Raw genomic sequence first — 8,448 nt, 5'->3', positions numbered from 1 at the left:
TAGATATCTGGAGCATTAAGTTTACTACTTGCTTGTTAGAAGTGATGGAAGAATTGGAACTGTGTGAACAGATCCAAGAATGTCTATAATCAATTGCTTCTTCCCATTTAGTTTTTGAGAAAAATAAATATAATACATAAGGAGGCAACAATCTACAACTAGGAAGCAAAACAAGGCCTTATTGTTTGCTATAGCTTTGGGTCCAAACCCCAGCTTTTAGGAAGCTGAGAGGGACCATCTGGAATTCATTTCTCCAAAGCTGGTGAGCATTTTCTGTTTTGTCTCTTTAAACTCACACCTGCATCTTCAATCTTGCCACCAGGGGAGGACAATCCAACACACACATTGCCTGTGCTGGAGGTATCCATCTGGCATAGGTGGGGGCTTCCTGGTAACACCAGCTCTTTTCTAGGGGGACAGGCCGAGGAACTCTATGGGAGGGTTAACTGTGTGCTTAGGAAATCTGAAAAGCTGGGGCAAAGAGGAGAAAATTCAGCTTCTTCGAATATTCCTAGAAAAGCTAGAAGGAAATCTCTAAAATAAGCATATAGTTTTTTTTTCATTTTGAAGTAAAAATTTTTATTTATTTTTGTCAAAGGGAATTACATAATATTTTTAGTGCTTAGGCCTTTAGAGATATTGGTCTAGCCAAGATCTTTTCTTTTTTCTGGAGAAAAAAATGACAACATCTGAAAGGGAGTGGTGATGGCAAGACTTATTTGGTTGAGAGAACTTGCTACTCTGGAACCGTGGGTATAGCAGACAGAGGGGAGAGAACCATGCCCAGGAGCTGAACTTTTAGTGCAACGTGATTCCACCCACTAACAAACATGACCCGTCCAGTGTTCCCATGCCTGACTGATCCACATTGACTCTTCCTTCCTGGGGGTAGGGAGAACTATAGGGGAGAACAGAGGTAAACCTTGGACTCTTTACACTAGTATGTATCAGAATCATCTGGAGAACTTGCTAAAACACAGGATTCTGGGCCCTATCCCCAGATTTTTTTTTTCTCTAGTTTCAGGTATACAGCATAGTGGTTAGACATTTATATAATTTGTGAAGTGATTCCCCAATTAGTCTAGTACCCACCTGGCACCATATATAGTTATTACAGTATTATTGACTATATTCCCTATGTTGTACTTCATATTCCCGTAGCTATTTTGAAATTACAAATTTGTACTTTGTAATCCCTTCCCCTTTTTCAGCCAGCCCTTCACCTCTTCCCCTGTCTGGCAATCACCAGTTTGTTCTTTGTATCTATGAGTCTGTTTTCCTTTTGTTTATATTGTTATTTAGGTTCTACATATAAGTGAGATCATATGGTATTTGTCTGTCTGACTTGTTCCACTTAGCATAATACTTTCTAGGTCCATCCATGTCATTGCAAATGGTAAGATTTCATTTTTTTATAGCTGAGTAATATTCCGTTGTATGTATGTAGCACACCTTCCTTATCCAATCATCTGTTTATGGGCACTTGTATTGTTTCCATATCTTGGCTATTGTAAATAGCTCTGTGTTGAACATAGGGGTGCATATGTCTTTTCGAATTAGTATTTTGGTTTTCTTATGGTAAATATCCAGAAGTGCTGTTGCTGGGACATAAGATAATTTCTGATTCTTTACCTTTGGGTTTGAGATTGAGAATTTACATTTTTAAAGTTAAAAATGTAACTTTTTTAAAGTTAAAAATGTAACTTCCCAGGCGATGCTGATGTTGTTGGTCCAGAGAACACACTTTGAGAATCTGCATCCTGAGATTCTGGGCATTGGGGTTTTACAAGTTTCCATAGGTGATTCTCATGTGCCGCTAAGATTGAGAACCACCGCCTAGAGGCAACCTTTGCTCAAGGAAATCCAACAGAAATAAATAATTAAATTAAGAAATTAAAAATAATTTTCTTATCATGATCAAAACATTTCCTATTGTGATCCTACCATTTATGAAAAAAGAAAATTATAAAAACATGTAAATCACACATCTATTTATCTATCTTATCTACAGGATATTCTATTATGGACTTTAGAAATTAACGATAGCACACTAAATGCTCTCCAATGAATAAAACAAAAATATTAGTTCTTGTTTTAGTTTATATAGTTTATACACAAACTTGTATTAGTTATCTAGTTTATATAGTTCTTGTATTAGCTGTAAAAAATTTCCACAAAGTTAATGGCTTAAAAGGATTGAATTTTAAAAATTCTATAGCTTGAGAAAAATTAGTCTCACTGGGCTTAATTTAACGTATCAGCAGAGCTGTGTCCCCTCTGGAGGCTCTGGAGAATCTGTCTCTGTGCCTTTTCCAGCTTCCAGAGGCCACTTGCATTTCTTGGCTTGTAGTTCCTTCCTCCGTCTTCAAAGATAGCAGTGTGGCATCTTCCAGTCTCTCTCTGACTCTGATCTTCATGTCTCCCTGTTATAAGGACCCTTGTGATTAGATTGGACTCGCCCACATAATCCAGAGTAATATTTTTTTCTCAAGATTCTTAATTTAATAATTTCTGCAAAGTCCCTTTCATCATATAAGTTACATATAAGGTACATATTCACAGATTCTGGAGATCAGGATTTGGACATCTTTTGGGTAACATTATTTGGCCTACCATGGTTTTTGATGAGTTACAGTGGTAAGAGAAGGGAGGCAGAAAAATCAGAGAGAGAGAGAGAGATTAGGAGACGAGAGACAGAAGACACCTCCCCTGTGTCTTTTTGCAGGTTTAATCACCTTTCAGCTGGTGATTTCTGAAAGTTTAAACGCTTTGCTACTGAGCTCCAGAGTTAAATTTTCCAGTCGCCCACTGGACACCTACTCTAGCCTTCATAGTTTAAGTTCAACGTGTTCAAAAATGAACTCGTCCTTGTCCACTGCATCCCCCGCCACCCCAAGATCTTCCCGCTGTTCTCTTGTTGAAGTTGATTAGTTATGGTCCATCCAGGTGCTCAAGTCACCACATTAGCGTCATCATCCATCTTTCTCTCTCACTTCACTCATCCAGTTACTACATTCTGTGAAGTTTGTTTTCCGGTCCTTAAGTTCATAGTGAGAGCCTATAAATAAACCTGATCCAAGTATCTTTCTCCACAATGAGCTACAATGATGCAGAAATTTTTGTAAAAACAAATCTTTCCATGATTGTGATTCTTCAGTAGCTCCCATCTGATTAAAAAATAAACAGAACCTGAAGCATGGCATCCAAGGACCTCTCTGACCTGTCCCCACCTAATTTCCTGCCAGTTCCTTATAGTCCAGCCAATGATTCAAGCACTGGAGCCAGAGACTTGAATTCAGGCTCTGGTTCAGCAACTTGATAGCTGAGTAATCTTGGTCTAGTATCTTAACCTCAATTTATATCTCTACCTTGTCCATAAAATAAGTTCAGTAATGTACTTACATCAAAAAGAGTGAATTAAGTGAGATAATGCATATATAAAGGTGTGAGCATGATGCTTAGTATATCCCGGTGTCTTGTGAATGTAAATTCATTACATATATTTTTATATCACCTGTTTCAATGCACCATAATTATTTATATGCTGATCTGTCTCCTACATTTGGACTCTATACTTCTTGACATCATCCAGTTCAGAATCCCCAGATCTTAGCCTGACCCACAGTAAGGTGTTTTATAAATGACCATTCATTGTTCAAACATTTATAAAACACCTTACTGTGGGTCAGGCTGGAAGCTGGAGGCTGCCTTCCTGTGCTCAGGGAGCAGTCAAGATTCTATTTAATGTTTGAAGAAGATTTGGTTTTGTCTTAACTCCGCTTTTAAGGGTAACAGTATCAGGTTATCTAATAGAGTAATTTTGTATGATGACAACAGTATGTATAAAAAAACCTCTGTCTCTTATTCTAGTCATTTGCTTTCTTATTTATTTATTTTCATAGAAATTGTACTTAAAAAACCACCATATCCTTATCACATATAAATTTTGTAGAATAGCTGCACAGTGTATTACTTAACAGTTATTAAAATTTATTTTAGCATCTTTGTTATGATTGGAATTGTCATTTTTTTCTAGATGTTTGACACTATGCGCTTGGCATTATCATACATTCTTCTTTGGCCATTTACTAATATTTTACAGGTAAATTCCTTGTGGGTTTCTAGCTGTCTAACATAAGGGGAAGTTTAATTGAGGTGGGAAGAAATTCAAGTTATTTGTTTTACAGCTGCATTCACATTCAGTGGAAATTTTATCATTTACAATTGCTTTTGCATAATAACAGTAGTTTGGGACTTATACCTTAGGATAAGAGTTTTAGAAGCAGTAGGTAGAGTAAGATGAACTGACATATGCCCCCTCCTTGTCCTAGTCACTGGTGTCTAATATAGTACTTCAGGTTAGAGATACAGCACAGTCTGTGTAGAGAGGGGAGACAGTTGTATTAGTTGAGAAGGAGAAGCTCTTGACCTCTGTGCAGGGGTCACAGTGTAGGGCAAGGAGTCACAGTGTAGGGTACTGCACAGACTTAGTCCACCAAGCCATCTATTCTTCTCCTTTGAGCATTTCTCCCTCTTTAAACTGGCATTGGCTTTGATTTACTATTCTGAGCACTGGAGAGTATGATTTTCCAGGGCAGCAGTAAATACCTTCATTCCTTCCAAATGGCAGTCTAGTAATGGGGAACAGATCCTTCCCCTTCATGAGAGGAGTTTGTGTTCCCACTGACTTCCGGGCCTGGCATGGAAATGGGTGCTGGTGCTGTGGATGGCAGTGTGGCAGTCACTTTATTACCAAACTGTCCACACACACAGACTCATCCCTCATGCTCAAAGATCAGTCCTGCCTTTGACATTTAGACAGCAGCAATCACCATGCAACGAGAACACAGCACAGGCCTCATTTAAAAGGCGATTTATTTACTGTTCTTCCACGTTGTCTTAGGTCTAGTTAGTGTGGCATTCGTTTCTTTGACAGATAATCCAAGAGAGAGAAACCTTGAAATACATATTAATTTCTGAGTATAAATGCATTGTTTGTTTATTATAAAAACCCCAATATCTCAGACATCTGTAATAGAGAAAATGAAGCTTCCTTATGTTACAACCCCACCTCCATCCCCAAAGAGAATTGTTATCAGTTTGGTGAGGGAGCCCCCACATTTGGTCTCCTGTGCCAGTCCTCACATTGGCTCCCACAGCGTGGTATGTGAGATACAAGTGTGACACACATGAGCTACTTTTAGGTCATGTAGGGATGGACATGTTTTAATATTCTGCATGATTTTTCAGGCATATCAGAAAAACATATTGAACTCAAGATTTCATGAATATTATAACTTTTTCTGATAATACATTCATTTACATAAAAATGTTGCTTAATTTTTAAGAAACAAGTAAATAATAGCACAAATGAGTGACATAGACTATGGAAATAATTTTGAAGGTGGTACCCTAATACTCCCTTGAAGCTTAAATTTTTTTACAAATAATTTTGTTAAATTATTTTATAGCATTATTCTTAGTATTATTCTTAGTATTAATCATAGTATTCTATGATTTTTTTTTTTACATAACTATATTGGGTATATTTCCAACCTAGAAAATATTAATTTTGATTGTTTTAATGGATTTATAGATTTCTATTCACAGATGTACCAAAAGTTAATTAACTAGCAATATATGGTGGTCATGTGGTTATTCCCATTTCTTTGCTATCATAATCAGTGCTGTTGTGAACACGCGCTGTGTACATGTATTTTGTGCATTCATGCTCATGTTTCTACAGGATGCATTCCTAGAAATGAGAGTGATAGGTTAAAAGATATAAATATTTACTATTTTTTGGATGTTGTCATTTTTCTTCCAAAAGTGCTACATGAATTTGCATTCCTACCAACGGTACACGAGAGTGCTTGTTTCTCTACACTTGATCGACATCAGACATGATCAGTCTTTTAAATCCTTGTCAGATTGCAATCCTTGAAAGTTTATGAGGGCAGTTTTATTTATTTTGTGAATTGCTAATTTACATGTTTGGCTGTTTTGCTTTAAGATAGTTCAAGTTTTCTTTTGTAGAGTTTTATAGTTTTCTTCATAAAACTCCAGTGTATTGTTATACTTAGTCCCATAGAACTTCTTCAAATGTCTCTAAGCACATTGTAGGTTATTGTTATTCAGGTAGAACTAGAGAAGGCATCTGCAGAAATCAGATCGTTCTCCCTAGATGAATTTATCTTGATGTGGTTATCATATTTCAAGGGATGAGTCTAAGAATTTCTACATGTTTTGAAGTCCAGAATCATGATTTTATCAATGTACAAAACAGAGTCAGGTCCCTAGAACTGCTCTAACCAAACTCCATTTACAAAAACTATTGAATGAATTAGAACATCAAATAAAAAACCCATTGTTGTTTATTAACTATTAAGCATCAATACATAAATAATGAATAATATATAAATGCAAACAAACATTTATTGAGCACCTACTATGTATACACATACACACACATATGCCAGGCTCTGTACTAAATGTGGAAGATACAAAAGTAACTAAGAAGTAGCCCTACTTTCATAGAGCTAATACTCCAGAAGGAAGAGACTCACATTTATAAATGTAATTGCTGTAGAATGCTGTTGGTGTTGTGATAGGATATTATAATATGATAGGGGTGCGGCACAGGGAGGAGTTATTTCTACCTAGGGTGATGCAAAAGGTAGTTATGAGGAAGGCCTCAGAGAAGACGTGTGTCTGAGGTGAAGTCCTGGAAAGTGAGGTGGGAAGGAAACCCCTGAACATAGGCAGGGCTGTGTGAGATGGCATGGAGGTGCCAGGGAGACTCAAGGGCTTCACTAGGACTGGGGGATGGGTGGGCTCAGTGAGGACAATCTGGGGTCAGACTGCAGAGGATGTTTTATGCCATCAAAGGGTTTGTAATTTTTCCTGCAGGCAATGCGGAGCCAGCAGAAGCATTAAGCAGGGGAGTAATATTGGGGTGTTTGAGTTTCAGAGGGACCACTCTGACCTCAGATGGAGAACGGAGTGCTATCAGAATGCCGCATCAATGGGACGTGGTGATTTGGGAGTGAGGGAGGGAGCAGAGCCCAGAGTCTTTGTCTGATTGAGTGATAATGGCATTAACCTGCTTAGGAAAGTGAGAAAGAGCAGATTTTGGGGAAGAGATAGTAAAGTCCACTTTATAGATTGGAAGTGAGGTGTTTATAGGAAGCTCAGGTGACAAGATCCCAAGTTGGCTGTGTGTGCCCAGCTCTCATATTCACTTTGATCCCAAAGTTGGCTGTGTGCGCCCAGCTCTCATATTCACTCATTCATTTGGTAAGTGTTTATTAAGTGTTTCTGTGTGTCCTGTGTCTTAGATACAATGAGGTGCTTCTAAAATCCTTGAGCCACCTATTTATAGATAATTGCTTTACTACTTCTAGCCATTCCTCGGGTGGATAATATTTTTAACATTTTTTGTTTTTCCAATTTTATTCTCAACCTTGTATGATCACCTTGCTGTTTTCTTGAACTGAACACATACAGTTAAAGAAGAACAAGTTTATTCATTAAACAATATATTTTTATATCAGAATTTCAGATATTTCATCTGGTATAGACATGTGTATTTTTCACTTAAAGGCTTTCATCTCAGGCTATTATAAACTATACCACAAATTTTCAGATTTGATTTGTGTTAAGAGGTGTCATAAAAAACAGACATATACCTAAACACCTAGGGAAAACTCATGTGTTATTTCTATTATAATAAGTAACATTAATGACAACAAAACCTACTGTTTATTGTGTACCTATTATGTACCTGGTCTATCAGGGACATTATGTTTGGTTTACACGCATACATTAATTGTTCACACAACAACTCTGTGGGGTACATATTGTCATTTGTACTTTAATAGGGGAAAGTTTTTTCTCTTCATACCTTTCCAGAAGCTCTTTTATTAGGTCTTTTTTTTTGTGGGCTCATCTTCTTCTGGACATCCCTTAAGTATTGATGTTTCCCAGGTCATTCTTCTTTTCTCTCTTTGTACACCTCTGAGCAATTTCATCTGCTACATGCCTTCACTCACCACCCATACACCATGATTCTCAGATCCACATGTAACGCCCACATCCCTGTTCTGAGCTCTAGACAAGTTAGCCCAATGTCCACTGGTCCCCTACATTGGCTGCGTCACTGGCACCTCAAATTTAGCATGTCTGAAATTGAACTCATTGTCTTTCCAAAATGTGCACAGGATCCAGGAATCCCTCTTTCAGGAGTGACACAGCTGCATGTGCAGAAACCTGGAAGTTATTCTTTTCTTCTTTCTTACCCCTCACGTTCAACTCGCCTCCAGGTTCTGCTGATTGTGGTTCCTAACTCCCTCTCACGCACACTCTCTCCTCTATTTCTCCCCTCCCAAGTTTGGGTCCTTAACATTTGTAACCTCGATTACGGCAACAACTTACTGGTCCCTCTTTCCC

Source organism: Pteropus alecto, unplaced genomic scaffold (assembly GCF_000325575.1).
Source record: "Pteropus alecto unplaced genomic scaffold, ASM32557v1 scaffold20, whole genome shotgun sequence".
NCBI classification, from domain to species: Eukaryota; Metazoa; Chordata; class Mammalia; order Chiroptera; family Pteropodidae; genus Pteropus; species Pteropus alecto.
Note: the sequence above shows the minus strand (reverse complement) of the source record.